Source organism: Ctenopharyngodon idella, chromosome 9 (assembly GCF_019924925.1).
Source record: "Ctenopharyngodon idella isolate HZGC_01 chromosome 9, HZGC01, whole genome shotgun sequence".
Lineage (NCBI taxonomy): Eukaryota > Metazoa > Chordata > Actinopteri > Cypriniformes > Xenocyprididae > Ctenopharyngodon > Ctenopharyngodon idella.
The window spans coordinates 13857920-13882304 of NC_067228.1; the positions used below are offsets into that span (position 1 = coordinate 13857920).

The following is a 24385-nucleotide window of genomic DNA, read 5'->3' on the forward strand; positions in this document are numbered from 1 at the left end:
TATTTGCACTTAGTGTAAATAGCATCTATCGCTAAGAAAATATGCTCTTTTCACTTAGTGTAAATAGCATCTGCCAAACATTAATGGTGAACATTTCTGACTTTAAAAAATGATTCTCTCAAGTCTTGGCAATCGACTCCTATTAAACAAGGAAGTAAGACATCTTTTTCATACATAGTTTAGTAGCCTACTATTATTTTAGGCAGAATTTATCATTATAATCAACTTAACTATTTCCTGGATTTTGTATCACCATAGTCCCTAAATGTATGTAAATGCGAAAACATTTCCCCCCATTTTGGGTTCCCCTCACTTCTCAAACCAAGTTACACCCTTGACTGAAACTAAGGGAAATTATTAAAATATTATTTAGAGAATATTTACTTTGTATTAAGTTACAGCATTTCTTCAATTATTAATGTTATTTAAGTTTCTTACTGTTTAAGGATTCTACTGTTTTATAAAAGTAGTAAGCCACAAGAAATTGTGCATTATTGTGAATTTACAACATTTTGGGCACTATTGTGTGTGTTTTTTATTTTTTTTATTTATTTATTTATTTATTTTTTGCTTTTACAGTGGAAACTACTTTGTTCACCAAAAATAAATATGTTAGCTAAACATGATTATTATATGTGTGACTCTTCTCACTGAGTAGAATTATGATACTTGCAAACATACCAAGCTAGTTTATATGCTTTCTTTCTCATTCAGTCCTTTTCCTTTATGTACCCTGCTTGTCACTGATGTGATTTGTACAAGCAGCAAATCTAGACAAATACAGCATGATTTAAATGTTTCTGTCAACACTGAGCCCAGTTCTGGGAGCACACAATGCATCTTATGATGACAAATTTTGTAGCTCGAATGAAAGCCTCCCGTTCTGCCACCTGACACCAATAGAAACTAAAATAAAGTCAGAGAAAGAGACCCTTATAAATCATTTTTAGGATTCAAAGATAACACATTTAAACTGAAAAGAGAGGTGTTTAACAAAAACATTTATAGTAGAGTTTACCACACACCCTCTCTTCCTGTTCCTGTACGGTACAGTAGAGCTATTAGACAGGGCAGAAGATGACTGTGATGAGTGTTTGTTAGTGAAATTACCCCATGATTGCTCTATTTCTTACCAAAGCCTCTGGAAGCACATTAATGAGCTCAGTGCTTATCCACATGACCATCGGGGGACAAATCCAATTTCGCCTGTAAAATAATGACAGCCCCTTCTTGGACATCAAAAGAGACAGGCCAAATTACAGCCAACACTTGATCATCTGCTTCAAAATGACCATGTATTTCTCTAGAGGGAGGCTAAAATCGGCTTTGATACTTTGCCTCCAGACAAGAATGAATTTGTGGTAGAGAAGTACAGATGCTGTTAATATGTGGAGAATGCTTACAAGTAAGGATTTCCAGTTGGGACTTGATTAAGGTCAGTGTTTAGGATTTGTGGTTTAAATATAAAATCGTTTGTTTACTGTTAGTGAAAATCAAAAGGATATACTAAGAGCTTTGTGTCTTTGGCATTGCTCAGTGATACATTGAGCATCAAATACTGGGATTTTTTAACAATAACTTATAAACCTTTCTAAACAGATACAATTAGATCTGATTTCCGATGTTGTTGGTATACTACTGTTCAAATGTTTGTGGTTAATATTATATATATATATATTTTTTTTTTTTTTTTTAAGAAATTAATAATTGTATTCAGTAATTTGTCATAAAATGTGACAGTAAATGCATTTTTTAAAAATATTTCTCTTTTAAAAAGTAAATGTTGTTCTTTTTAACTTTATTTATGGATATATATTAAAATCTAATTTATTTGTGTTGGCAAAGCTGAATTTTCAGCATCATTACTCCAGTCTTCAGTGTCGCATGATCCTTCAGAAATCATTCTAATTTGATGATTTGCTGCTCAAGAAATATGTCTTATTATTATCAATGTTAAAAGCAGTTTTGCTGCTTAACATTTTTGTGGAAACAGTGATGCATTTTGTTCTCAGGATTCTTTGATGAAGAGACAGAAACAGTATTTATTTGAAATAGATTTTTTTTTTTTTTTTTTTTGGTAACAATTAAGTCTTCACTGTCACTATAATCAATTTAATGTATCCTTGCTGAAATCTTCCCCAGGCTTTTGATCTGTGTAGTGGTTTGCTGTGATTATCAGCATTGATGAATTTAAAATCTGCTTTGTGTTTTGCTCGGGAACATCCCTTAACTGTGTAAATTCACCTCTTGTGGTTTATTGCTTTAATATGCAGTACTGCATCAAATATGCTTAGACCATCTCACAGCAGAAGAACAAATAAAAGTCATTCCACCCTTTTTGTGAATGTAGGCTTCAGTGATTTCATTTAAAAAGACATAATATCTGTTAGAGGATGCTCTTCACATCAGGAGGTGAAATATGGCCCAAAACAAGGGTGAAGTAGATTATCTCATTAACTTTAACAGGCTCATTTTTTTTCTCGCTGAGATCTAATGGAGATGATTCGGTCAGTAGATTTTAGAGGAGGCGCCTCAGTCCGGTAACTGTGTTTGTGAGAGGAGGTGTTAATAGCAAAGAAAGAGAAAGACAGAGGGAGACGCATTTGTTGTGGGTTATTAACTTGTGAACGAGAGAAAGTGAATCGCTGTGTTTGTATGGAGCATTACCTCCCAATTATGCAGTGAACATCTGTGATTATATCACAGTTAGCTCATCTATCTATCTATCTATCTATCTATCTTGCGAAAGTTACTTTGACAGTATATAAATTAATAGCAAACTGTAAAATACACTATGATACATACTGTGAAGATCTAATCATCAAGAATATCTTAAACTTAAGTGTTTATGCAATCCTTCTCAGCATGCGAGTGTGTGGGATGTTTCTAGCTCGGCGTCATATGTGCTGTCACACTATAATTTAAGGAACTAAAAGCTGAGGACAAGTAGACTGTCTGAGAGGCCATCTAAGAAAAAAAAAAAAACCTGCAAGCAATTGAGCTGCTGTGAATTCTGTGCTTTAAACTCGCCAAACACTGAATCAGCCAACCGCTGTTCTGCTTGGAAACCCCGAATCTGACAAAAAGAGTAACCCAAGCACACCTCTTCCCAGACCAAAGGCGTTAATTATGTTTAATTGTAGTATATTTTATAGTAACTATCTTTAATGGGTAACACTTGTCAAAGTCAGGTCCTACTCTGTTGGGTTTTGGTGTACAGTGCTCTGTCTGTGTGTGTGTGTGTGTGATTTCCCTCAGGAGATCTTACACCATCTGAAAGCAAAGTAGCTATAGTTTTGGACTTGGTAGCTATAATTTTGGACCAAAAACAGATATATACACTACTGTTTAACTTTGTGGTTGGCAAAATTATTAAAAGTTATTAAAATAGTTATTAAAAGAGTTTCTCACTAAGACTGCATTTATTTGATCAAAATTACAGTAAAACTATTTAATGTAACTGTTTTCTATTTTTAAAAGTGTAATTTATTCCTGTGATGGCAAAGTGGAAATTTTTAGCCATTTTTAGCAGTCTCTATGTCACATGACAGAAATCATTCTAATATGCTGATTTGGTGCTAACAGTTGTGCTGCTTAATTTTTTTTTTTTTTTTTTTTTTTTTGTGGAAACCAACATTTTTTAGGTTTCTTTGATGAATAGAAAGTTCAACAGAACATAATTTATTTAAAACAGAAATATGTCTTTACTTTTGATCAATTTAATATTTCCTTGCTGAATAAAATTATTAATTTTCGTCAAAATGTTTTCTGACCCCAAACATTTGAACAGTAGTAATATAGCATACATATTTTCAAAAATAAAATTCTGTTATCATTTATTCAGTCTGTTTTCAAAACTAATTGAATTTCTTTTTGTTAGCTTTAGTCAAAGCTGCTCTCATCAATACAATAAAAATGGATGGTGAACAGGGCCCGGCGCAATGCGACGCCAAGTGCGACGTAAGTATTTTTTGCTAGTTTCAGCCCGACACAGTTATCATTTCCACGTCCAGCACTCACATTGTTTAAATAGCAAATGCACTCACGGCCATCTGTTCGCCCATGGCCGTGCTGGTCTGAAAACAAGGTGTGTTCAGGTGCATTGTTGGCGCGGTGCTATTTTGAGGCAACTGAAAACGACTGCGCCATTGACCAACTGAAACCGGGTCTAAAGTCAATTGTGCTATATCTTTTTGTTATTTAAAGGGTGCGTTAGTAATATGCGCCTATAGGCGGGTACACAACGCGCGTACACTCCGCTTATTTCCTTAAAAATAAAAGGATTACTCTCTGGAGAAGCATTCAGTCTTTCTGTTTGCAAATTCCACCATGTAAATAGCGAATCCGCCATGGTGCAAGTGCACCTGGCTTTTAAAGGGAATGGGAGATGAGACTCTGATTGGTTTATTGCACATTATGCCCAAAACACACCCATGATTCATTATGAGACTAGGTACAACCCTTTTGGACCATGCGCCTGGCGCACCAACCAGTTTTTCCGTCGTTAAACTAGCAAAAGTGGATTCGGACACGCCCTAAGTGCACCTGCGCCATACGCTTCAGACATGCTCTTAGATCGTTAAAATAGGGCCCAAAGTCTTTAAAATGGTGTGGGCATATTCACTTCCTTTGTATGGGAACATTTTGCCAAATCGCCTCTTCCATCCACGGAAGAAAGAATCCATTTCTTTAAATATTGTCTCTGATATTTTCACTTCATATTTAATCATGTTTCTTGAGTTTAATTCATGCTGTCTGTCATAATTCTGTCTCTTTTGTGTGCAGTAACCCCCGTGGTCATGACATGTGGTCTCAGTCCAGATCAAGTTCACTTCCACTTGACTTTGCTCCTCCAAAGTTTTAACACAGGCCATCCTCTGTTTACACACACAGCATTTCACATGACTTCAATTTGGATTTGAAGTTTCAATTGGCAGCATGAATATTGACCTTGAGTCTCTCAGCACATATCAAATCATGCCCTTCTCCGGGTGAGTCTGGGCTTATAGTGACGATTTGCCCTAGGAGACAAGTTGGAAGGAAAATTTTTGCTCTGTCCATGCCAAACTTATGGCTGACTACTTAGAAGCATCTCAATTTAATTACACCGCCCTTTCACGTTTTCCTTTCACACATTCTTTTGTTCAGCCAGCACGTTTAATTATCTCTGCTTGATTCCGGTATTATTTTACAAGAATGAAGACTTGACTGTGCCCTCAACCTCCTAATATTGCAGTCTATCCAAATGAATGTGCTATATTGGCATGGCACGCTCTCTCTCTCTCTCTCTCTCTCTCTCTCTCTCTCTCTCTCATTTCATCAGCCAGAGTATTCCCTCACTGTCCACCCTCGTTTCCCACATCAAACGTTGTAGTGCCACATTTCTCTCTCCTCACCCTTTGGGTCCAGCTGGCAGCAGTGATCTGTATGCCATATGGGCCACTGCTATATATAGACCAGCACATTCACGTCTACTGTACATCCCTCCATCTACTCCGCATCATATAGGGCTGATTAAGGTCATGAACTTACAAAACGTGCAAAACAAAAAGATGTCTATGGAGGTTAAATCTCAGAGCACGAGAAAGCGATAGAGACAGTTGGATTATCTTACCTTGCCGTGTGTATGCACCTTGGTCAATGGACGCGCTGCTAATTCGTAGGATTAAGCAATGTAATATGAAATTGTTTGTACAGGGCTGGGATATGATCAGTCTGTGGTTTTTTTAAACTAATTGTTTGGAGGAGAAGAAAGCTGGAGGCAGAAGGTTATCTTCGGAGCAAAGTTTTAATTTCCTGTGTTGTCTGCCTATTTGGTCTGGGAATTTCGACCTGTTGAAGTAAGGCTGAACAATATTTCGAAATAAAATTGATATTGCGATATGGCTTAGTGCGATTATCAAATTTTAATTAAATAAATGCGCTGCGGTTTCAGAGTTAAGCAAGACACTGTTCTTTTACATGTGTGCAGCTCATGATACAGTGTTGAGCATTTTACAGCAGCTCTGTTCATTTTCTGTGCTACAAAACCACCCAAAAAAAAAAAAAAAACTTTGAAAATGAAGAAATTAAGATGTAAATATTAGTATTATAATTTTACAGTTTTACTATAAAATTATTTATCATTTTTTATGAAATAATAATAAGGCTCGCTGAAGTGTCTTGGAACGTGAACATTCTTTATTCAATCATTATTCAATGTGTTGACGTAATTTCAACTGAAACAGGAAGACAGGGTGGGCGATATCAAACAGCCCCGCCCCTTTTTTTAAAATAGCCAATAGCGTTTTGTTTATAACACAGCTCGTCCTGAGCCGTTAAACTCGGCAAAACCTCCGTTTCCTTCTAATCTCTAGCCTATTTCTCCTCCTAATGCCATCTATATCACTTTAAAATACAGCATTCTGTGCAGAATTTAAATAGGTCCGATACCTTCTGTGGTCTGAGCCGACTTGCGGTCCGCGGATATGATCCGCTCTGTGCTCTCGTGTCTGTGGACCAGAGCAGACTGTGCTCGCGCTGCGGCAGTTCACGCGAAACTAACGCAAAAATGGACTTCATTCGTGTCAATGGAAAGAATATTTACACTGTCTGAATCGTTCCCTATTCTCTATATAGTGCACTATGTGCCATTCACCATGTAGAAACTAGTAAATGGGCGAACAAGTGACCGATTTCAGCCCCAGCTTCAGCGTCTGTTGATAGTGTAGGAGGGGGCGGGACTTCAGATTCTAGAGAGCATTTGATTGGACAGAAGATCTGACGAGAAGCTGAAGCGCGATGTGATGTCATGAAAATCCGTGATTCATTTTAGCGGAAGTGAGAGACTTAGTTTTGAATGCTTATATCTCCTAAATGCGAATTTTGTCATTGTTTTGGAACACCAGCTTATTCATAACCTTAATGCTAACATATTCATACTAAAAGCTAAAAAACTCAAATTTTGATTTCTTTAAAGTATAATATCATTATTACAGTATATTTCTTATTTTGTTTAATATTTTTTGATAATAATCACAATAAAAATCGTAATTATTCGTCATATTGAATGGGTTGTTGAAACAGTTCAATATTGAAACTTTGTGGCAAGAGACATTGTGACTTTATGCTTACTGAAAGTTTTTCCTTCAGCTTTAAAAGGAAAAAAAAAAAAAATTCAGCTTTTGTTAGAATTAATTTTTCTATGCAGATGCACTTCTCTACAAAATCTCCCCAATCAATCTATGATGATTATTTCCAATTAGAGCTATTCAAGTCATCTGGTGAAAATTCATGTCTTTTATATTATTTTGTGACTGCTCTGTGTGGCAAACGTTTATTTTCGAACAATTTGCTTTGTTATAAACAGCATAATGAGTGCTTTCATTCCATAAGGAGCGCCAGAGTTTCGTGCAGACAGGCGTGATCGGGTGGGTGAATTTGAAATGGGGCAGTAAAGGAAAACCATCAGAGATTCCATATATACTGATGTTCCACATACCACACACACACACACACACACAGAGAGACACGGGATAAAGTTGGTGGAAAGATCCATTCAAGACACTCATATTTGTGTAATTATTTCTATTTTATGAGACAGTGATGTTGCCTGTCATGTGTGCTTGGAATTTATTTTTTTATTTTTTTTAGTGAACTCAATGTCCATTTACGGCACAAGCATGTTTTTGGTGGAAAAGGGCAACTGTGAACCATTAAAAGAGAAAAAAAAATCAATAACTATAATATGTAGGAGTTGCTAGTTTACAGCAGATGAACCTGATTTTCAAAATTTGCCTTTTTCTTTGATTCGTCTGTGATTTTGTTTGATGTATTGATTGATGTATTTGTATGAATAGATTTTCCCGACAATGCCATATATATTTCATTATAAAGTCATAACACAGATCCCATTCATCTGTCTATTATAAGGAGCACATTTAAGCAGACACACACAGAGAGAGAGAGAGAGAGAGAGAGAAAGAGAGAAATGATAGATGTCTTATTATATCTGCCGGTCTGTATCGATTAATCTGTCACCATCGTTTGCTCCGTACATGCACATTGTTAGTGTAGATATATGGCAGGGTGGTTTCTACTCCAAACACACACAGATGATTTGTGGGCCGGATTATGGTATATCTCTGAACTGTTCCCCTGTTGTTCTGTGGTTCGAGGCTCCACACCAACACACACATGGAGTCGGTTTAGAGGGGGGAAGCATCCTGTCCACTTTTATGGGTTGACCCAGTGTGCCAAAAACACAGAACAGGCCTTCATTCTCCAGATAAAGGACATTACTGTCTTACGTTTATTTTCATGTCCAGACGTTTTCATCAACATAGTCAGTATTCTAGAATTCAGTCCAATATCTGCCCTATAACAGCACAGGAATGTTTACTTAATATTATTAAAAAAAAAAAAAAAAAAAAAATACACAGCATATCTTCTGTGAGTTGTAGTTTATTATTATGAAAATATTAAATAATAATAAGCTACTTGCACTGCCTAGGTACCATAGAAAAGCACATTTATGAAACAAATATCTAATTTAATAAACTATTAATAATGGATTTCAAAGCTATCATATGATTTCAGCATAGTCGTATAGATGCTCAGAATACTTTTATGCTACTTTTTGCCACAATAAACCACCATTCTTGTATGAACAAGAGTAGCGCTGGCATTCTGCCAAAGATCTCCAGTTGTGTTTCATTTAAAATGTAAAATAATAAAATCATACAGGGTTGGAGCAACATGAAGGACGGGTAAACGAGGACAAAATATTCTTTTTGGGATGAACTTTTCCTTTAAAGGCTCATTGAGCAGCTCATCTTGGTAGGTGGGCAGCAGCTGGCACACGGGGACAGAGAGCACAGCAGTTGTCTCTGGATCAAACACTCTGGGCACAATCAGTCTGAGAGGATCACATTGCTTCTGCATTCCTCCAACTTTTGCAGAGGATTTAGAGCACAAAGGCAGATCTCTGTGAACTCTACTAGACAGAATCCAGCACACACATATATTTATCTATCTGCACAGCAGTTTCTTTTGTTCTTAAGCTAAACATAATTACTACATTCTAACCCAAACTGTAACCCCATAAAAAACGTTTTTTTTTTTCTTTTTTCTTTTAGATTTAGTAAATTTTGTGTCATAGACTGTATTTTACAGGATGAAGCCACATCGTATTTTGTGTTTATCATTGAAGATACAGTTTTTCTTTTAGCATTACCAAGCAACAATAAACTCGGGTGCTTCTGAAATGAGAGAAATGTTCTAGTGCCAGTATAAAACTAGTACTGCCATGACAAGCATCCAGTATAGTGCGCATTTCTATGGTAATACTATTATTCATGCAAAAGCTTTTAAAACTAGTATAAAGGGCGTAACAATGTTGCCAACAATAAGCCTGAATAAATTAAGACAGGTTTTTCTGTATGACTTTTGGGTTGGGTGTTTGAACTAATTTTTAACAAATTAACTTTTTTTTCTTTTTTTTATCCATGAATTATACTATGGCCTGGCTTCACAGACAGCGCTTTATAAACGTGCCTTAGAAAAAAATATTACTGGTCTGAATCTTGAGACAAAACAATGCCGCTGACTTATTTTAAGATATGCCAGTGCAAGTTGCTTTCAGTTAAAACAGCTTTAGTCTGGGACTAGGCTTAAGCCTTGTCTGTGAACCTGGGGGTATGTGTATACTACAGTAGGGCTGCCCTCAACTAAAGATTTTTCTGTTTGACTAGTAATTTTAAGCAATTAGTCGACTAATCAAACGTTTATTAATAAACCATATAAATCATAACTTTAATACCTACATAGCCTAATCAGTGCTCAAGCACGCATAAAGCTTGCCATGGTGCACCGGCAGAAGTAATGATTATGAATGTGTCAGGGAAAAACAGCAAGGAGACTGCTTTAACATTTTAAAAATTAATTGATAAACTAGTGTTTTCTGTATTTTCGACTGCAGTGATGAAGTTGACGATGCTGACTCCTCTTTGCAGTTAGTGGATGCGTCTATATGCATGTTTCATACGGATTACATAACCTGAGAATATTTGTTTTCCATTTGAATTGGTTCATTTAAAAGTAGACATTTCATTTTCTATAGATATATTTTTTCATGTCTGTGAGGCAAGTTTACATGGAGTTTCGGTTGTTTTTTTCTTCTTTTTTTTTTTGGTGCACTCAAGTTCACACAGAGAGACGGCAGAAAGCGCACCGTTTGCTTTCATTATTTTACAAAAGCACAACCTTTTGTTGTTATTGTGAGGGCACACAAATAAAAGTAGACTCTTCACATATTCAAAAGATGTATTACTCTCATCTGTTTGACCAAAAAATGACTGAGTATTTTAAGTGCAAGTGATCGCACCGGCGCCTCCATGTTAGCTGTCATGCTACTATTCAGCTTTCACACTCCGCACAAACACTTGAATAGCACACATTTTTCTAGGTTAACGTTAAAGCGAGCGGCCCTGTAAAGCTACTACTTACATGTTTCAGATGATACGCCATATTTGAGGTCGTTGAATGATAGGCGAGCGTTTGGATGTCCTGCCCGATGTACTGTAATTACCACACAGACCAGCTGTTAACAATCTGTCCGTCACAGACTGCGTGACTTCGCCACTTCACCTGTGTGTGAAGAATTTTGTTTTACTGCGATAAAGCGACTGATAAAATTTTGGTCGACTAAGCCTCTTCTTGTCGGCTAACGGTTAGTCGACTATTATGGGGCAGCCCTAATGTATACTATAACTTATACTATATTATTACTTATTATGTTTTTTCTGCTTATTCACTACCTTTCATATGTTTGGGGTCAGTGTTTCTTTTTTTTCTTTTTTACTTTTCATCACATTGATCAAAAGTGACTGTAAAGACATTTATAATGTAACAAAAAAAAATTCTGTCAAATAAATGTTGTTCTTTTGAACTTTCTATTCATCATGGTTTCCACAAAAATATTAAGCTGTACAACTGTTTTCAACACTGATAATAATAAGAAATGTTTCTTGAGCACCAAATCAGCATATTAGAATATACAAGAATAAATTACATTTTCAAATGTATCAAAATAAAAAAAAACAGTTATTTTAAATTGTAAAGATATTTCACAATATTGCTGTTTTACTGTATGCTTGATCAAATAAATGTAGCCTTGGTGAGCAGAAGAGACGTGAAAATAATCAATGAAGAAGTTTTCTGCAGGCACTAGAGCTTTGTGCATTTCACTGACAGCTAAAGTTTGGATTTGACTAACAGAAACTGTTCCTAGATCAGTGGTTATTATGGGCATGCTGTATATTGGAAAAGCAAATGAAAGCAGTTAGGCTGTGGATGGATGGCTACAAAATGTTGTATGCAAGCTGAGGTCATAAATCAAATGCCATCATGTGCATGTTGGAGGCATGAAAGCAGAATGCCACGACTGCAAATTATGAGACTGAATTGCAAGATCATGCATGATTACTAGTGTTGATGCATGGATTTTATGTTTATTCTCTGGGTCAGCGAAATCCGTTTTGCCAATGTACTTTATTACAATTTAAACTGAGAGCGCTCCCATGTAGAGCTGTGCCTGCATCATGCACAAAACATACTGTAGAAAGAGATGGGACAATGGATGAAAGATGTTCTTGTTCATCTTTGTTTTCTGTTCTCTGTCTCCAGCCTCATCTCAGAATGAAGTGGCTCAGTGTTTCAGAGTGTTTTAGCCCACCTGCCTTCCATGTACACAAACACACTCATACACCTGCTCCACTCATATATAATGATCTCTCCCTTAAGTGCTCAAGACCAACCATATACCTGCAGCTGCAAGTCTGACAGATGGGATAACAGGCAAGGATCCAACGCATATTGACACGTAATAGATTGGATCTCTTCAGGTGTACAAACCAGAAGAGGAAGAAATTAGACATTACATTTAAAAAGATGAAAATCTTTGCTTCTTAACAGGCACAGTCAGATAGTATTCCCTCATTCCTGTGAATAACATCACTCACATTAACAAATGATTTTGTCTAGAGTGAGAGTCAGTCCAGCAGAGCCATTAATACACCTATGGAAGAACAGAAATCTGAAGCTTTGTTTGTTTGTTAATGCATTCATATGAAAATGTTTGTTTTGAGGTGACAGTAATTTTTTGGAGTGGATTAACTTGCCGCCTTAGACAGCTTGATTGATATTTACATTGACCAGTCTATATATATATATATATATATATATATATATATATATATATATATATAATTATTATTATTATTATTATTCATTTAAGACTAAAGTCGAAAATTCCCTTCTTTTGGCCCTGAAGGTAATGCTAATTTCTGAACAGCCTACTGTGTATCATGATCTCCTGCCTTAAAGAAAGCTTAAATTTATGGTCTGGGTAGGCAGTCACTTTCCGTCTAATTAAAATAGAGTGCTTGTGTTGAATGGCTTGTTCCATCTCTCTCTCACACACACACACTGAGAGAATTTATAAAGATGTAAACAACCTCAGTAAAGCCATATGACGTCTGGTTTGTACCATACAGTACAGAAGCCTGTATAAATAATGTAAACGATCCCCTGACAATTCAGTAAAGAACTGGGGAACTGCTCATGAACTTCACTCTCATGATATACTGGAGCCATTAACCAAGAGTGTGTTTGAATGCGTGTATATTGCTTGTGTGTTTGATGACGATTAATGGCCAGGGCTTAGGCGATCAGGATCAGGAGGGTTAGAGGTTACATATCCGAGCAGACTTGCATATATTTTAATGTTTCTGACTCTCCTTCACTGTGTGTCCTGCTTTTTTTTTACTTAGGTGGCTCCTGCCTCTTGCAATCTGAGCCGAGCTGAGTGCAGAAATAAAATCATAACGGTGATTTGTCAATGAAGTGTGTGTGTGTGTGTGTGTATGAAGTGACTGTGAACCCTAAAGGCGACATCAATCTAGATGAGACAACTCCCATTTGTTTTCATCAGTAGAAACGTGTGTGTGTGTGTGTGTGTGTGTGTGTGTGTGTGTGTGTGTGTGCTGACTCAGTCACATCAGCTCCTTTGAGGCAGGACCGCTGGGCTGTTTACATCACTGTCGTCATGACAACTCCTTACCACCACACACACACACACACACACACACACAGTCTGAGCCATCAATCATCTCCAGGAAATGAAAATGCGTGCTGATCCCCGCACTGTTTTGTTTGACATAGCATTCTCACACACACAGGTACACTATAAAACATGTTAATAAATTAAATGGAAAGCAATGTAAAAACATTGCTGTAAAAATGTTTTAATCGGTTAGCTGTAAATAACCTTACTAAAATTAAATCACATTTTAAGAAATTTTTTTTTTTATTTTACTGTAAAGTACTGTACAAATTATATTTTTGAGAAACATATATTACCTTCTAATTTACAGTGAATGTTAATTTATTAATATTCATTATATTTAAAAAGATAATACTATACATATACTTTTACATGTACATATATAATAATAATAATAATAATAATAATAATAACAACAATAATAATTAGTATAAAGTACCAAAAATACAGACACCAAAATGTGTCACTTAATTCCTGAAATGCTGTTGTCACCATATTTTACTTTCTGGCAACCACAACAGAATGTACTTTCTGGCAAACACTCCCCCCCCCCCCCCCCCCCATATATAATAAGGTTCCCACCCACCCAAGTGTACATCATTTCTAAAAGCCACAAGTGTCATTGTTTTGCTTTCCTTTTCTAACCTATTTTCATGATTCTTATGCTGACACAAAGTAACAGAAGGGGCAATTTGTTGTTGAAAGTCATTGGTGATTTAAAATGAAATTCTCTATTTTTTACATAAAAACAGTGTTTCAAGGGCTTTCATATGAAAATCAGCCCTGTGACAATTCAACCGTCATCTGAAATGTGTCTTACAGGCACAAAAATAATACGACTTTGCCAGGAAATGTGATTAAATCAGATACAAACTATATTTCACTTTCAAATCAGACATTTATTTGAGCAAGTTCTATATAAAAAAGGATTTCCTTTGTGATCATTATAATTCAGAGCAAATAGCATTTTTCTGAAGGAAGAGAAAGGGGCTTCTGAACTGAGAAAGGAAGGACTGTAGACCAAACCGGACAGCACATATGCTTTCAAGAAATTCAGCATCAAGCCACTTTTAATGTTCAAAATTAACAAAATTTTGCCATTAATAATGTAATGTTTTGCACTTTTAATTACACTAAACACGTCCCAGCTGTGGTTTTAAGTAATTAATTTCATATCATCATCTTTTCATGCGTTATCTTCATAAAAACACACATTTCCTGAGTGAAGCAGCATTTTGAGAGGATACAAGCTGAAATCACTGACGCTAATGATTGCTCATTAATCATATGTCTTGATAAAGTTTCTACAAGACATACTCCTACAGGCTCTGAGAGAGAGAGTGATGAGAGATGGAATTTTCATTTTTACCACATTCTAAAAAAATAATGTGTTGGCTCAAAAAAAAAAAAAACTAGTTTGCATAATTTTTTTTTGAGTTATGACAACAGTGAAATTAAGTTCAACCAACAAGATACACTGAGTTAGAGGAACTTAATAATTTGTAGCATGAACACACATTTTTAATTTGATTACTCAAAAAAATTAAGTCTCTCCAACTACTTGGAACTAGCTGGAACTAGGGATGTGATCAAGCATCAATCTGTTAAGCGTATAAAGTGATCGCGTCTCTTCAGAAAACTTGTAATACTTGTTAATTATTTTGTGTTTTAATTGTATCATTTAAAATTTACCATTTAAATTCAGCTGGAAAGCCATTAAATAAACTATTAAAAAGTTTCATGGCACAGCTTGACAACTTGCCCCATATAGGTCAGCGTGTGTTAATTGCACTGTTTTCCTGGGCAATCTCAGTGGAAATATTCAGTAGATTTGTAGCCAAGACTTTGTATGTGCCTACAGAAATTGATCCTGAGAAATTCTCACTGGTGTAAAAAGGGTGACAACTTGCCTAATGGCTTTCCTATAGCACTCACTATACACCAACTTAAAGTGTGCATATGGATGCGTGTGTATATTAACATGTGAGTATGCATGTAAAGACAGTAATCTTATATTAGCAGACACACAGATGTTGGGTTTCAGTTTTAGAGAATGTCATTACTTTTTCATTACTTTGTCATTACTTTTTATAGTTTCCAAGAATGTTATTACAGAATTTCTTTGAATTGCAGTTAAATTGGTCCATTCGATTCAAATTCCAACTCGTGAAATGAAAGGAGCCCAATAATCTTAGACTAGCAACATATAGGTGTTGGGTTTCAGTTTGAACTGTAATAGAGTCCACAAACACACACAGAGAGAGAGACAGAGAGAGAGAAAGGAAGGCACGTCCCATCGTGTTGGGGCCGGTAAGGAAACAGGAGATAAATGTGAAGGGGTTAGATAAACTGAGCTCTGGCACATAGACCAGCTTGAAGAATAATACTCACATAACAATATACCCATCTCATAAATCTATAAAGAACGAGAAAGAGAGTGATAATATCCCAGCAATGGAAGCCCTTAAGTACATTACAGTGACCAGTCACAGAAACAGGGAATTTGAGCTTGTAAAATCTCCGTATTTGCTATAGATTTAGTTCCTTAACATCCTTCGGTTTTTCTCTACAGAAAGAGAAATGCTGAACTAAGTCGCCCATTCATCAGGCGAGCACCTTGTTTTGACAGATACTTTCCTTCCTCCTTTCCAGTGCAGTGCAGTACGTGTGCATTTGTAACTGTGTTTTGATACAAGTTATTTTTTTGGCTTATGACCTTTTGTTTAATGTAATTTAATATCCTATTACATATTGAAGCACTACATTTCTTTGTCATGTCATTTCAGCTGAATGTTTTGAGAATTAATTTCTCTGTTGAACATTGACATTCTGGCTCATTCTTTCAGTGCCATACCCAACGTGATCTCATGAGAAAACGTGTGTATTTTTACGTAAATTGTGGTTCTACCACACGTACATTTACTTGCGTTTTCATACACACAAAAACGTACATTGACGTATTTATAGCACTAAAACGTAAAAATACTTGTATTAACAGCAAAAAACATAAATCATGTAACGTAAAGGGTGAATGTATATGAATTCCCATGTATTAATATTAAAATCGTGGCTTTAATGATTTAACGATGTTTTTAGTCGAATTTATTGAATGCAGTTTACTCATCTACTTAATATGAAATAACATTTCTGTTCGTGACTTGTGCTGCTCGTTTCGGAGGATTACATACTGTTAAACAAGACTACAATTTGAAACCTTATGAATAAAATTTCTGTAATTGTTTAACCATTTTGTAATATTTAGTTTGTTTGCTATGAGACACAGAAGGCGTTTTCTCCTATGCAGCGACTGACAATACAACCATAAGATACACCAAAGCACAACATAAATTCACAAATCACATCCATTTTATTTGTTAGTTGTACTCCAAATCTTTAGAATCCATATGTTTGTAAGGAACAGATCCAAATTCATCCCTTTATTCATCAATCTTCATCTTCATTCTCAGCAACAGCAACCGTCACAGTCAAAGCTCGCGCTCGTTATGATTCAAATTTGAAAGTAGCGCCGCCCTCGAGAAGCGTTACGACATTGTTTACGGCACTGATATCGAACGCTCATTGGTTCTCATTTGCTTCGTCACAGATTGCGACATGCCGTGTTTCAGTGGATTGACATTTGAAATGAGTGCGCGCCTTCACGGAAAGTAGCCGGATTTATCATATTTTCATGAATTAATAAGTTAAATTTTGCTCTGTACCCTATAAAAAACTATTACCGCCAGAGAGGACTATGCCTGGAGCTCATCATTTGAACTACTTTTGGTACCACTTTTGACATTTTCGCAAAAAATAAATTATTGTGATTAGCCTACGCTTGTTTGTCTGTCAATCTTTTATTTATAACAGTAGGTAGTTTAAAGAAATGGTTATGGGTAGGTTTAGGGGTAGGTGTAGGATTAGTGGCTCAAAATATCGTTTTAATGTTATATTTTTACTAAAATTGTCATTTTCCTACACATTTCTGTTCTTTATGTTTTATTCTTTTAACATTCTGTATAAAATGGGTAGGTTTAGGTTCGGGATGGGGTTTAGGGATCTTACATTTATCTACAAAACGATAAAATGGAAATTATACATCTTTATGACATGAAAGATTCGTAAATATTTTACGTTTTTTCGCTGTAAAAACATAAGTATTTTTACGTTTTAGTGCCATAATTACGTCAATATTGTACGTTTTGTGTCTTTGAAAGTTACGTATTAATACCTACGTATTAACAATGAGACCAGGCTGCCATACCAAACAAAACAAATGTTTTATACTACGAGTAGGCTAATAGCTCATAAAATTTGCAAAAATCCGGAAGAGAAAATAATTGAATAACGAGGGGACTAATGACAGTAGAAATAACAATGAAACATTCATTCAGGATTCATGTGATGTGACTCGTCATTACTCCAGTCTTAAGTGTCACATGATCCTTCAGAAATCATTCTAATATGCTGATTTGATGTTCAAAATAACAGCATATATTTAAAGTAGAAATCTTTTGCAACATTATAAATGTCTTTACTGTCACTTTTGATCAATATAATGCGTCCTTGATAAATAACAGTCATTTTCTTAAAAAAAAAAAAAATCTTGCTCCAAACTTTTGCACATAGTGTTTTCAGTATATAATATGTATTTAATACATAAACCTTCCTTTTATGGACAAATATGGAACAACATTTTATTTCCCAGAATGTCTTTACTTGTTTTGAATTTCTTTAAATTGCTATGGAATTGGTTCATTTGATTCAAGTTCCAACTCATGAAATAAAAAAGAAACCCAATTCACAAATTCTGAACATAGACGTGCACACAGTAATTTCTACGGGGGTAGCTACGGGCAATCAGGTGTGAGTTTGAATAAAGACAGGTGAAGATGGATACCTGCCTTTCAGCTATCAGTCTGTGGAAGATGAGAACAGAATGAAATGCATTTCCTGTGCAACACTCACTGCTGTAATTCTCTCATCTCACTTCACTTCATTTGAACTTCAGTCCTGCTGGTGCAAAACCCATACATTACTGCACCATCACACCCGTTCTGTCTATTCAGTTCAATTCCAGTTCAGTCAGTTACTTTATACCAGTCTGGATTATTTTATGGTACTTTTATAGTGCTTCATTGTCACATTTTGAAGCTTCAGTACACTAGTCACCATCTGTTTTTGTTGTATGGAAAAGAGCAAAATGACATTCTGCAATATATATGCTTTTGCATTTAACAATATGGCTTGATATCAAACTCATTGCTTTCAAATTTCTTTGTGTATTTACTCTGGTATCAAAGGACTCTTGCATCTGCATATAGTGTGATGTTAAAATTTACACTCTCTTTCCATTTGTCAAGGTCATGTCTGTCTGCTTTAACATGTGAACATTTGTTCTTTAATAGATTGCCGTAGCCCTCAGAGGACAAAGCACACTTTGTAAAAATCTGCCCGTTGTTTTAATGGCACATTTTACTATTAATATGTGTTGGAAGTCTTTATGAATGTATTCTCCACACCTTTTATTGGAACTAATATTACATCATTTCTTAACGGTCCTTCCCAAGGTCACCTCTAAGACGCTTTATGAGAGTAGTAAAAACATGGCTTTAATGAGAAAACAGTGTGTACAGAGTGAATGTCTGGAATCTACAGTATCAGCCTTCTAGTGTTCATGTATGTAAGTGTGTATGTGTGTGTGTACAGCTGTGTGTTGTTGTGTTGCGTGTCCTTGTCCAGAAATTGCTGATGTTACAGAGGACACAGTTTGGAGCTGCTAAATGTTTGTTGCTGATGTTATTGGCTATCAAGAAGAGTAAATAAAGCACATGACCATTCAGAGCACTTATTACACTTGCGTCATGCAATTGACAGGCAGTATTTCTCTCTCTCCACAAAACACCGCTATTACTGACAATATATTTAGTGCTTTCTGCTAATGCACTTTGGTTGACCAGCTTCACCAGCCAAGTTTTGCTATAGTTAACAGCATGACTATGTTCTTACACCATGTAGATCACCACCAAACCAGTTAGACTAACCAGACTGGATCCACATGGAAATTCAGCATAGAGATAGGGAGGGATGGAATACTGTACTGTCTGTTCAAAAAGTTGCACCTATTTCTTTGGTCTAATTTTTACAACCATTTTTTTGGGGGATGTTTTTGCCTCTAATGGAAGATGAAGATGTATGTCAGTGTTTAATCAGCTAAATTATCAACACCACAAACAGAGCCTTATTTTCATTTGTATTAAATTAAATATGGCATCTACCCTAAATAAATCTCCTACTACCACTGCAGACATAATTTCCCTTAATTGTCTAAGAATAAAAAATTCAAGAAAATGCATTTGTTTGAATTAAAAAAAGAAAGCAATATGCTGTTTTTAAGCCAAATTATTTGATATTCTTTCAAGACTCTTCAGATTGTGTTATAAAACACTTTTCTGTATGTTTTTTCTTTTACAAAGTTATTTTTTTTTTATTTTTTATTTTTTTCCACACATCAACTTTGTTTAACATATTGAGGAGAATAAATGTTATATCGCATCTCTTCACCACAGTGGAACTGCGATAATGCATTTTCTCATTGGCTATTTTTTTATATAAATTATTTAATAATAGTATATGCATAAATAATACAGTTATGGTATGTTTCATGCACTAGGATCCGCTAGGTTTGAATTCAGGTTAGTTGCAGTCATCTCAATGGGAAAAAGTGTCCCAATTAACCTGAATTCACTCCTACACTGTAAAAAAAAAAAATCCTAATTTTACGGAAAATAACTGATTTTTTTTTTTTTTACAGTCATTTTCTTTTATTTTTAAAATTACACTCAAAACTCTAAAATTACAATGTATGTAAATTAACAACTCAGCTGTTATTTTATGTATTATGACATTAATGAAAAATTACAGTAATTCACATTTTTTACAGAAAATTTACTGTATTTTTTATATATACACTATATTTTTACACTGTATTTTTTATAATGTATGTAAAATTACAAAAATAATCAGTAATTAAACAGTAACAAAGCAGTGAAATGATAAAACGGTCAAATGAATGGCAGCCAAAAAACCCTGTAGAATTAAAGTAAAATATGCTAATTTAAATAAACCGAAAAACACTGTTTTACAGGTATTTCCTGAATTATTACCTTTGCTTTAAAAAAATCCTAAAAAAAAAAAAATGGTCAATGACTGTCAGCTACGGCTGCCAAACAAAAACCATAAAATTAAAGTAAAATATCCTAATTTAAATAAAGTGCAAAAAACTTTAACAAAAATTTTCTTTAAATGTTAAAAATATTCTTTTATTCTACAGGTATTGTCCTGATTTGATTCAAATGACTGGCAAAAACGGAACATCAAACACTAACAGATCTCTCAAGATCTCAGCATCTTCACTTATTACAGACTTTATTTCTTTTATACAAAGGTTCTTACTGCGAATTAACAAAGATTTAGATGTTGATGTCTTGAAAAAAAAAGTTTGATGTCACCGTTATGGAGGTGAGCGTTTGCTTTAGTTGGGCTCTTGACCCTTTCCATGTTAGTTTTACTTTGGCGATTTATTGATGATATCGTTGTCATGAAGTGGCCAGATTCACTGATGTCACATAGTGTCAAATTTCTGTGTATATTAACCATTAATTTCATATGATTTACTGTAACCTTGTGATATTGTGGAATTATATTATGATAACCTGGTATTCTGATTTTTTTAGTCATTATGCAGAAAATGTTTTCAGCCATGCTTTTTTCTTTTTCTTTGGGAACACAGAGACATCAATAATCAACATATGAATCTCAACAATGGTGACAATCAACAAAGCTTTTTTGTGACATTAGTAGCTTGTTTTGTGACGTTGTGAGTTAATCTGAATTTTTTTTTTTTTTTTTAATTGTCACCATTGTTGAGATTCATACACTGATTCTTGGTGTCTGTGTGACCTTGACAAAACATTTTCTGCATAATGATTTAATAGAATTGTCTATAGTATCACAGCACTGCAGTAGTGTTGACCTGTTAAGTCACAACTAATATTAAACAAATTAGTCAGAGACCAGACTCCGGTAGCAGTGAATCAAACCACTTTATGATGACTATACCATCACTTAAAAAGTGATCAACATCATCTGATCAGAATTTCTCTTTTATTTATATAGCGTTTTTTGTTTGTTTGTTTTTTGTTATAACAAACATGTTTCAGAAACCCTAATGTCAAAGAGTAAAGGGTCAAGAGCCCAACTAAAGCCAGCACTAACCACCAGAATGGTGACTTCAAACTTTATTTTTTTATTCAATAAAACATCAACATCTAAACCTCTGTTAATTCTCAATAAGAACTTTTGTATGAAATAAAGTCTGGACTGTAATAAGTGAAGATGCTGAGATCTTGAGAGATCTGTTAGTGTTTCATGTTCTGTTGGGATTTAAAGGGTTTCTGTATTGTGTGTTTTGTGGGTCACCATTGTGCTGGAGAGTAGATCCTGTGCTTCAGTCCAGGAGGAGCCAGAAGACATTGGTGTTATGCTGCATGTTGCTTTATTTCAGAGGCAGTAACATATAGTTACATTAATTCATTCATGTGCGCTCAGGTTAAATACGAGAGATTCACATTTTACAGGAAATGTGTTTCGTTAGTAACAATTCAGGATGTACTTGTAAAACAACAGTGTTTTTTCTGTAAGAGTGTTTTGCATTTAAATTAGGATATTTTACAGACTTTGATTGGCAGCCTTTGCTGAAAGTCATTTGACTGTTTTTTTTTTTTTTTTTTAAGATTATGTTTTGCAGTGAAGGTGTTTTATTGTAATAATTCAGGGAATACCTGTAAAATAAGTTTTTCTGTAGAAAAAATTTAATGAAAATTTCTGTTAAAGTTTTTTACACTTTATTTAAATTAGAATATTTTACTTTAATTTTAAGGTTTTTGTTTGGCAGCCGTAGCTGACAGTCATTGACCATTTTTTTAAGAGTTTTTTTTTTTTTTTTTTTTACAGTGTATGTTTTTTAGAAACATATACTTTACACATGATACATTTAATATTTTAAAAATAATTTAAATTGTGACGTCGAACTTTCCAAAACTTTTTCACCTTTAACAATGTTTTATTTACATTTAAGCTGTTGTATAAATAAATTACATACTGTTACATAATGCATAACAGAGATAAATGTCGAGAAGAACCCTTATATCTGTGACGTCACAAAGCCATCTTGATTATAGTATGAAAACTAATGCTCTTTTCTCTCTTTCTCCTCCAATTATAGGTAAAACTAGACAGGACAGATGAGATTGAGGGGAAAAAGGTCAACATGTGTTGGTTCATCAACAGTATAACAGCACAATGTGCCAGAACACTGACACCACACGGATGAAGAGTGAAAGAGAGAGAGACAGGTAATCTCTAGCATGTCTAATCATTCTGCCTGTCAGAGCCTAATTTCCCAGTAACCTCTAAAACCTTTCCTCAACTGCATTAACAGCAGCAATTGTGGAACAACCTGCTCTTATTGTGCCTAACAATGCGGTAAATGAGTTCATTAAGCACCTAAATCACCATCTACAGCTTTTCTTTCTGTCATTCCTTTATTTAAGTGAGAGGTAAAATTGCATAAATTAAGGATATGGAGTGTGTCTTAGGAAAGTGATACATGGAAATTCAAGGCTTATGTTTCTGAGGTAACACCCAAATTTTTATATAAACAAGATGAGTGAGTTATGTGTGACTTGCGTCTCTGGGCGAACACACACTCACACACTTTCCCCTTTGGCTGCTTTGAGACAATGACGTTATTTGGCTAACCAGCAAGGTCAATGCACGGTGCTGTTAATATATTTACGGATTTGAATTTCTTTAAGGTCAGCAGCTCACTTTTTACTTTAAGGATATTTCTGATAGAAAGACATTTAAAACACACCTTCAATTTTAGATATGATTACTGTTCATTTTCAAATAAAAATTGTGTTTTTTCTGATTTGAAACAAGCATTTTAATGGTTCTTTTAGAAGAGCTCTTCAGGGCCGCATTGACTTTCACACATACACACACTGAACGGATGGGCAGCAGTGTTTTTCATGTCAGCATGGTTATACAGAGGTGTAGTAAAACATTTCCTCTTGTTTGTTGTTCTTTGAACGTTAAAACAGCGCGATCGTTCACTCACACACACATTGTACAAGAGGAAATGTGTGAAGTTTGTTCAGGGTGCCAAGAGTTTCTCAGCCAAAGTACATCACATGCACACATACACATAATTTTTCAATATTTCCTCTGTTTGACCGCTGTGGTCGCCACATTGACTGCAGTTTGACATTTTGTCAAAGATATAATAAAAAATAATCCACTTCAATATAATTTCGTGACTCTTTTCAGATTAATTAAAGCACAAGTATATTTCTCTAAAGGACAGTATTTTCACAGAAGGCTAGTTTTTACATCATGTCTTACTGCTTGTGCTGAAGTTGTTCCTTTGAGGATTAATTTGACTTTGGCAGACAGAATATTATATTTTTAAACACAGTCATTTCTTAATATGCTGGTGATATGTAAAGCTAGAATAAAATTTTTAATTTATTTTCAATGTTAAAGGTGCAGTATGTAGGATTTCTGTCCGCTAGAGGTCGCTAGAGGCCTATTCAAAACAAAGGCGTAGCTTGATGACGCCAAGTTTGAGCGCGCAATCTTGGGAGATGTGGTCTTCACCTCAACGGACGGTGCAAAAGAATAGGGATAGGACTCGGGAAGAAATCATGTTCATGGATGCGATTATTAACGTTATTGTAGTATGAAGCAAAGCAGGACCGAGTGTTGTGGAAGCTGAACGAGGCCGCTGGAGCGATTGTGCAACACACGCCTCACGAGCAGCGGAACTTTTATTATGCCACAGTCGCCGGCGCTGCTTCCGCTTTTCCGGTCATGAGTATGAGGTAACACAGCTCTGTTTATCATATTAGATACATTTGAGAGTGTTGAAAATGTTGTTATAACGTTACTCTGTGCGTTCTCTCAATGGCTGCTGTGAGACACTTGTTGCACACTGCAGTAAGCTAGATCGATTTTAGAATATCATATTAAATGCTGGATGGCTTGTGTTGATAAATGGCATGCAATTCATTTTAAAACGTATTGTATGATGGAGAGAATTCTGTATTACTGTTACTAAAAATAAAGCTGCATCTGATTATGCTATGTTAGCTACTTGACAAAATAGTGTTTTTCTCTGAGGCATGGTAAAGCATGGTACTCGCAAAAAAATCAAGAAAATTA

At 35.1% G+C, this 24385-nt stretch overlaps 1 long non-coding RNA gene across 1 annotated transcript in view; it reads left to right on the forward strand.

Annotated features, from left to right (window-relative positions):
• LOC127519331 (uncharacterized) overlaps positions 1 to 24385 on the forward strand; it is a 126828-nt gene that overhangs the window by 19580 nt on the left and 82863 nt on the right. The window contains exon 2 of the long non-coding RNA XR_007931785.1: positions 22386 to 22515. This is a non-coding gene — a long non-coding RNA (uncharacterized LOC127519331). The remainder of the gene's footprint in view (positions 1 to 22385; positions 22516 to 24385) is intronic.